We start from the raw sequence: 9,408 nt of genomic DNA, 5'->3' as shown, positions 1-9,408 counted from the left end.
ATATTACACTTCTTACTGACTGGATCATTGATGTCATTGACAGAGCCTATTTCACCAGAGCCAACCACTGTGACTCACAAAATCTACATTTGTTAGCAGGGACTGATCTGAGGTAACACCATACCACAGCTGTGTTAGCTATCAACACGTGCAATGATCTGTGTTTCTGCCATCAATGAATACAATACGGAACAAAAATATAATTGATAAAAAAGCATTCACAAGACCTCTGACCTACAGAGATGGAGGGATGAGCCTGCCCTGCTTGTTCAGAGAGCAGGTTCATGCGGAGTTTGACTACATTATCTCTCCTCTCCTTATCCCCCCATCCCATTCCCTGTTCAGTGGACACTGCATGGAAGCCCCCCACTGGAGGAGACGGACTGGGCATCACTCATTCACTCGCCTCCTAGGTGCGTTTGTCAGGTGATTGCTGCCGGAAAAAGGAAGACAGATCAATACATCTCCCGTGGGCCTGAAAGGTAATCTTTACCCAGGATGAAATATGAGTGGTACCAGCCCACTGGATTCCTTAACTGTAACAGGGCAATTGACGGGATGCACATAACCCTCTCTCCCCCCACCTCCTGCCTGCCTGGCCATTGGAAATTCATTTTGGAGGGGGGCTGGCTGAGACATCACCATGGTGACCACTAATTACTATGGAGGGATGCAGCTAAGGAATTCTGCCTGCGATTGCCAAAAAGTATCTGAACATTCCTTCCTATCTGTCAATTCCTTTGGCACCAAAACACAGAGTGACGGATAAGGCATTAGGGACAGTGACCTCTCCAGGAAAGACCAAGTAATATTCTTATCCAACAGTGATGGGGTTCCCTGAGAAGCTGAGTAGCCTCTGTGTGTTCAGGTACCCACTGATGTGTTGTCTCCAGGATGGAGCTAGCAGCCTGGGGGCGGGGTTATGTCGGTCTGTCTGCAGACTTTGACTGATTCCTGTGTTAGGATGTCTTGTGAGAGACATCCATTTAGATGAGTGTGCACACAGCATTTATAAATGTCAGCTAGCACCGACATGATCACATAAAGCCTTCTCAAAAGGATGATTCCAGATCTATAACTCACACTAATTTATTAAACTGTGACTATTCCACATACAGTGCATTCGGAAAGTATTCAGACCGTTCATCTTTTTCCACCTTTTGTTACGTTACAGCCTTATTCTAAAATTCATTTTTTTTTTTATCTTCCCTCATCAATCTACACACAATACCCCATAATGACAAAGCAAAAACTGTTTTTTAGAAATGTTACACTGAAACATTAAAATATCACATTTACATAAGTATTCAGACCCTTTACTCAGTACTTTGTTGAACCACCTTTGGCAGCGAATACAGCCTTGAGTCTTCTTGGGTATGACGCTACAAGCTTGGCACACTTGTATTTGGGGAGTTTCTCTCATTCTTCTCTGCAGATCCTCTCAAGCTCTGTCAGGTTAGATGGGGAGTGTCGCTGCAAAGCTATTTTCAGGTCTCTCCAGAGATGTTCGATCGGGTTCAAGTCCGGGCTCTGGCTGGGCCACTCAAGGACATTCAGAGACTTGTCCCGAAGCGACTCCTGCGTTGTCTTGGCTGTGTGCTTAGGGTTGTTGTCCTGTTGGAAAGTGAACCTTCGCCCCAGTCTGAGGTCCTGAGCGCTCTGGAGCAGGTTTTCATAAAGGATCTCTCTGAACTTTGCTACTTTGCATCTTTCCCTCGATCCTGACTAGTCTCCCAGTCCCTACTGCTGAAAAACATCCCCACAGCAAGATGCTGCCACCACCATGCTTCACCGTAGGGATGGTGCCAGGTTTCCTCCAGACGTGATGCTTGGCCTTCAGGCCAAAGAGTTCAATCTTGGTTTCATCAGACCAGAGACTCTTGTTTCTCATGGTCTGAGAGTCCTTTAGGTACCTTTCGGCAAACTCCAAGCTGGCTGTCATGTGCCTTTTACTGAGGAGTGGCTTCCGTCTGGCCACTCTACCATAAATGCCTGATTGGTGGTGCTGCAGAGATGGTTGTCCTTCTGGAAGGCTCTCCCATCTCCACAGAGAAACTCTGGAGCTTGTCAGAGTGACCATCGGGTTCTTGGTCAACTCCCTGACCAAGGCCCTTCTCCCCCGATTGCTTAGTTTAGCCGGGCGGCCAGCTCTAGGAAGAGTCTTGGTGGTTCCAAACTTCTTCCATTTACAAATCCAAGATGGCGTAGCAGTGCGGTCGTGTTGTTTGTTGTGTGTCTGTGTAAATAGCCTGTTTTTGTTGTATTTTTTGTATTTTTCGTACATATTTCCCTATCACACTTTTCATCCTTCTATAAAATATACTTTCCTGCAACCCGCCTCACTCAATGTGGAATGGATTCTATTATTGACTTACCTTTTATCTAGAATCTCCAGTTGAAACTAGCTAGCCAGCTAACTAGCTACTTGCTATTAGCCACCATTAGCGTTTTTTCACCCAGAACATTGGATTTTTCTGCCGGAATAACTGAATCACTGGACATTAACACCGGATCGCAACTAGCTAGCCGCAACCGAATGGATGTTGCTGTTTGGCTGATCACCACTGCCCCCGAAGCAAGCACCAGTTAGACGTGAGCTAGCCTCGAGCCAGGCCCATATCCCGGCTATCTACCTCTCTGTCTACCGGACGGGAGTAGCCAGCTAACTAGCTACTTGCTATTAGCCACCGTTAGCGGTTTTTCACCATTGTCCGTGGCCTGCACTACCTACCAGCCAGCTCTAGCCTAGACTATTATCGGCCAGTCTGCACTGTCTGCACAGCGCGTTATCGACCCAGAACATATCGGTTTTTCTGCCGGAATCACTGAATCACTGGACCTTTAACACCGGATCATTGCAGCCAGCTAGCTGCAACCAAATGGACGTTGTTGTGGCTAATCAGCCTTGAGCAAGCCTAAAGCCAGTCCCATCTCCCGGCTATCTACCTCTCTGTCAACCGGACGGGACCTCCTCTAGTGTTGACACGGAGCCCCGCCAATCCAACACGACTGGTCTGTCGACGAAATCGTCTGATGTGGTTACAACAGGCTTCCCATTACGACGTCGACCACGAAGATCCATCTGCTAGCCCCGGCCCGCTAGCACACGCTAGCCGTGGCCTATTGCTCGCCAGTGCTATAGCAACCCCGAACTACCTCTCCAATTGCTGTTTACCGGACCTTATGATAACTCAGCTATACAGCTGATGCCTGCTGGACTGTTCCTTTTTACGGTACCGCATCCTATTTATGTTTAGCCTCAGCCCAAACTTTGTCGCCATTACCAGCTGTTGTCTTAGCGCTCTCGAATAACACCTGTGATTGCTTATTGCCTCTCTCCCGTGTCAATATGCCTTGTTTATTGCTGTTTCAGTTATTTGTTATTGTACTATTTCACTGTAGATCCCCCAGCCCAGCTCAACCTGCCTTAGATAGCTCCTTTGTCCCACCCCCCATACACGCGGAGACCGACTCAATCGGATTGATCGTTACCCAACGCTTAGGTTTACCTCCACTGTACTCATATCCTTGTCTGTACATAATGCCCTGAATCTATTCTACAACGCACGGAAATCTGCCCCTTTTTTCTCTGTACCCAATGCACTAGAAGACCAGTACTTAAAGCCTTTAGCCGTATCCTTATTCTACTCCTCCTCTGTTCCTCTGGTGATGTAGAGGTTAACCCAGGCCCTGTAGCCCCCAATATAACTCCTACTCCCCAGGCGTTATCATTTGTTGACTTCTGTAACCGTAAAAGCCTTGGCTTCTTGCACGTTAACATCTGAAGCCTCCTCCCTAAGTTTGAGTTATTCACTGCGTTAGCACACTCCGCCAACCCTGATGTTCTAGCAGTGTCTGAATCCTGGCTTAGGAAGGCCACCAAAAATTCAGAAATGTCCATCCCCAACTACAACATTTTCCGTCTCGATAGAACTGCCAAAGGGGGTTGGGTTGCAATCTACTGTATAGATAGCCTGCAGAGCTCTATCGTACTATCCAGGTCTGTGCCCAAACAGTTTGAGCTTCTACTTCTAAAAATCCACCTTTCCAGAAATAAGTCTCTCACTGTTGCCGCTTGCTACAGCCCCCCCTCAGCCCCGAGCTGTGCCCTGGACACCATATGTGAACTGGTCGCCCCCCATCTATCCTCAGAGTTCGTACTGCTTGGTGACCTAAATTGGGATATGCTTAACACCCCGGCCAACCTACAATCTAAACTAGATGCCCTCAATCTCACACAAATTATTAACGAACCTACCAGGTACAACCCTAAATCTGTAAACATGGGCACCCTCATAGATATCATCCTGACAAATGTACCCTCTAAATACACCTCCGCTGTCTTCAACCAGGATCTCAGCGATCACTGCCTTATTGCCTGCGTCCGTAATGGGTCCGCGGTTAAATGACCACCCCTCATCACTGTCAAATGCTCCCTAAAACACTTTAGCGAGCAGGCCTTTCTAATTGACCTGGCCCGGGTATCCTGGATGGATATTGACCTCATTCCATCAGTAGAGGATGCCTGGTTATCCTTTAAAAGTGCTTTCCTCTCAATCTTAAATAAGCATGCCCCATTCAAAAAATTCAGAACTAAGAACAGATATAGCCCCTGGTTCTCCTCAGACTTGACTGCCCTTGACCAGCACAAAAACCTCCTGTGGCGTACTGCATTAGCATTGAACAGCCCCCGCGATATGCAACTTTTTAGGGAAGTCAGGAACCAATATACACAATCAGTTAGGAAAGCAAAGGCTAGCTTTTTCAAACAGAAATGTGCATCCTGTAGCACTAACTCCAAAACGTTTTGGTACACTGTAAAGTCCCAACTGCCCACTGCACTGAGGCTAGGAAACACTGTCACCACAGATAAATCTACAATAATCAAGAATTTCAATAAGCATTTTGCTACGGCTGGCCATGCTTTCCACCTGGCAACCACTACCCTGGCCACCAGCTCTGCACCCTCCGCAGCAACTTGCCCATGCCCTCCCCGCTTCTCCTTCACACAAATTCAGACAGCTGATGTTCTGAAAGAGCTGAAAAATCGGGACCCCTACAAATCAGCTGGGCTAGACAATCTGGACCCTTTCTTTCTAAAATTAGTCGCCGAAATTGTCACAACCCCTATTACTAACTGTAAGTCGCTCTGGATAAGAGCGTCTGCTAAATGACTAAAATGTAAATGTAAATGTACTAGCCTGATCAACCTTTCTTTCGTAACGTCTCAGATCCCCAGAGTTTGGAAAGCTGCCGCGGTCATCCCCCTCTTAAAGGGGGTGACACTCTAGATCCAAACTGTTACAGACCTATATCCATCCTGCCCTGCCTTTCGAAAGTATTTGAAAGCCAAGTTAACAAACAGATCACCGACCATTTCGAATCCCATCGTACCTTCTCCGCTATGCAATCCGGTTTCCGAGCTGGTCATGGGTGCACCTCAGCCATGCTCAAGGTCCTAAATGATATTATAACCGCGATCGATAAAAGACAGTACTGCGCAGCTGTCTTCATCGACCTGGCCAAGGCTTTCGACTCTGTCAACCACTGCATTCTTATTGGCAGACTAAATAGCCTTGGTTTTTCTAATGACTGCCTCACCTGGTTCTCCAACTACTTCTCAGATAGAGTTCAATGTGTCAAATCGGAGGGCCTGTTGTCTGGACCTCTAGCCGTCTCAATGGGGGTGCCACAGGGTTAAATTCTCGGGCCGACTCTATTCTCTATGTATATCAATGATGTCGCTCTTGCTGCTGGTGACGCTCGGATCCACCTCTATGCGGACAACACCATTTTGTATACATCTGGCCCTTCATTGGACACTGTGTTAACAAACCTCCAAACGAAATTCAACGCCATACAACACTCCTTCCGTAGCCTCCAACTGCTCTTAAACACTAGTAAAACTAAATGCATGCTCTTCAACCGAACGCTGCTTGCACCCGCCCACCCGACTAGAATCACTACTAGGTGTCTGGTTAGACTGTAAACTCTCCTTCCAGACTCACATTAAGCATCACCAATCAAAAGTTAGATCTACAATCGGCTTCCTATTTCGCAACAAAGCCTCCTTCACTCATGCTGCCAAACATGCCCTCGTAAAACGGACTATCCTACCGATCCTTGACTTTGGCGATGTAATTTACAAAATAGCCTCCAACACTCTACTCAGCAAATTGGAAGTAGTCTATCACAGTGCCATCCGTTTTGTCACCAAAGCCCCATATACTACCCACCGTTGTGACCTGTACGCTCTTGTTGGCTGGCCCTCACTACATATTCGTTGCCAAACCCACTGGCTCCAGGTCATCTATAAAACACTGCTAGGCAAATCCCCGTCTTATCTTAGCTCACTGGTCACCATAGCAACACCCACCCGTAGTCTGCGCTCCAGCAGGTATATCTCACTGGTCATCCCCAAAGCCAACACCTCCTTTGGCCGCCATTCCTTCCAGTTCTCTGCTGCCAATGACTGGAACGAACTGCAAAAATCTCTGAAGCTGGAGACTCTTATCTCCCTCACTAACTTTAAGCCTCAGTTGTCAGAGCAGCTTACCGATCACTGCACCTGTACACAGCCATTCTGAAATTAGCCCACCAAACTACCTCTTCCCCATATTGTTATTTATTTTGCTAATTTGCACCCCAGTATCTCTATTTGCACATCATCTTTTGCACATCTATCATTCCAGTGTTAATACGAAATTGTAACTATTTTGCACTATGGCCTATTTATTGCCTTACCTCCATAACTTACTACATTCGCACACACTGTATATATATTTTCTGTTGTATTTTTGACTTTATGTTTTGTTTACTCCATATGTAACTCTGTGTTGTTGTTTTTATCGCACTGCTTTGCTTTATCTTCGCCAGGTCGCAGTTGTAAATGAGAACTTGTTCTCAACTGGCTTACCTGGTTAAATAAAGGTGAAATAAAAAAATAAAAAATACAGTGGCTTGCAAAAGTGTTCACCCCCCTTGGCATTTGTCCTATTTTGTTGCCTTACAACCTGGAATTAAAATGGATTTTTGGGGGGTTTGTATCATTTGATTTACACAACATGCCTACCACTTTAAAGATGCAAAATATCTTTTTTTGTGAAACAAACAAGAAATAAGACAAAAAAACAGAAAACTTGAGCGTCCTTAACTATTCACCCCCCCAAAGTCAATACTTTGTAGAGCCACCTTTTGCAGCAATTACAGCTGCAAGTCTCTTGGGGTATGTCTATATAAGCTTGGCACATCTAGCCACTGGGATTTTAGCCCATTCTTCAAGGCAAAACTGCTCCAGCTCCTTCAAGTTGGATGGGTTCCGCTGGTGTACAGCAATCTTTAAGTCATACCACAGATTCTCAGTTGGATTGAGGTCTGGGCTTTGACTAGGCCATTCCAAGACATTTAAATGTTTCCCCTTAAACCACTCAAGTGTTGCTTTAGCAGTATGCTTAGGGTCATTGTCCTGTTGGAAGGTGAACATCCGTCCCAGTCTCAAATCTCTGGAAGACTGAAACAGGTTTCCCTCAAGAATTTCCCTGTATTTAGCGCCATCCATCGTTCCTTCAATTCTGACCAGTTTCCAGTCCCTGCAGATGAAAAATTGTGGTGTTCTCAGGTTGATGAGAGGTGTTGGGTTTGCGCCAGACATAGCGTTTTCCTTGATGGCCAAAAAGCTAAATTTTAGTCTCATCTGACCAGAGTACCTTCTTCCATATGTTTGGGGAGTCTCCCACATGCCTTTTGGCGAACACCAAACGTGTTTGCTAATTTTTTTCTTTAAGCAATGTGTCAGCTTCCTGCCTCCTGTTTGTCTCCGGGCCTCTAGAGGTCATCTGTGTTCCCCTCTGCCTTAGTTCTTCCTCGTGTGTCCTAATTAGTTTGATCCAGGTCACCTGTGCCTTGTTTCCCCTTGTGTATTTTAGCTGTGTGTTTTCCCCTTGTTTCTCACTTGGTTATTTAGTCCTGGCTATGTGTCTCCTGCTTTGTTCCACCGTGTCTTTCCAAGTAAGGTTTTCTAAGTTATCTTTGGTTTGTTTTTCTCCCCTCGTGGAGTTATTTTGTTTTGCCTCCTGTTTTGTTAGTATACCTCTTTCTGAGAAGAACTTTTGTTGGACTATTTTTGAAGTGCTAAGAACTTTTGTTTTTACATTAAATCTACTTGCCTGGAGTATTGCCTTGGGTGTTTCATTTGGGTCCTACTACACCTCCTCTGTGGCTAAGGGGTATTACCCCCAGCTCTCCACATCTGAGACCGGAGTTCAAGCCCAGCTTGTGACAGAATAACCAAGTCATCATGGACCCAGAAACACTCAGTTCCCAGGACCTGTTGGCGGTGATCACTCGACATGAGGCTTCTTTCCAGCGCCATGAAGCCGTTCTCAGCCGACAAGAGGAGCTGATGGCTAGACATTCTCAACTCCTGGCCGAAATGATGAGTTCCCTTCACCAGCTCTTTGAACGCCTCCTTGGTCCTCTCCCTTCCCCAGGTCACCTCCCAGTGACGACAGGCCTTCTCGGTTGGCGGAGCCCCGACTACCACCTCCCAAGCCCTTTTCTGGGGATCCAAGCTCTTGCCAGGGTTTCCTCACCCAATGCTCCCTCACCTTCGAGCTCCAACCCTCAAGTTTTCCCACAGACCGTTCCAAGATTGCCTACATCATTACCCTTCTTTCAGACAAGGCGCTCGCCTGGGCCTCTGCGGTGTGGCAGTCCCAGGAGGCCTGTTGTGACTCCCACGCTGCATTTGTAGAAGAGTTCAAGCGGGTGTTCGATCATCCTGTCAGTGGGCGGGAGGCTTCCAAGCGCCTACTGTCTCTCCGTCAGGGCCCCGAAGCACGGCAGATTTCGCCATTGATTTTCGGACCATAGCAGCAAGGAGCGGATGGAATGATGAAGCGCTGAGGGTCTGCTTTCAGGGAGGGTTATCTGAGCCCCTTCAAGATGAGTTAGCCACCCGAGAACCAGCTGGAGATCTCGAGTCCCTCATAGCCTTGGCCATCCGCCTGGACAATCGTCTAAGAGAGCGGAGAACGGCTCGCCGCCAGGTGTCTCAGTCCCAAGTTCCTCGGAGCAGCTCTGTTTCTCCTGTTTGGACTCCGTCATTCAGAGCTTCCCCGGCTCCTGAACTGCTCCAGGATTCCCCGGAGAGCATGCAGTTAGGCCGTTCCAGGCTTTCTCCCAACGAAAGGGAACGTCGCATGAGGGAGCGTCGGTGCCTCTACTGCGGGGTTGCCGGCCACTTCCGCTCCACTTGCCCCGAGCTGGAAACGCCAGTCCCCGCCCAGCTACAGGAGGGCTGTGATGGGGAGAATTAGAGCTCCTCCTACTAACGCTGTCCTGGCTATTCCAGCCACTCTGTCCTGGGAGGGCCACCAGCATCGGGTCCAGGCTATGATCGATTCCGGT

This window comes from Coregonus clupeaformis, chromosome 25 (genome assembly GCF_020615455.1).
Source record: "Coregonus clupeaformis isolate EN_2021a chromosome 25, ASM2061545v1, whole genome shotgun sequence".
NCBI classification, from domain to species: Eukaryota; Metazoa; Chordata; class Actinopteri; order Salmoniformes; family Salmonidae; genus Coregonus; species Coregonus clupeaformis.
This window is presented reverse-complemented; position numbering follows the sequence as displayed.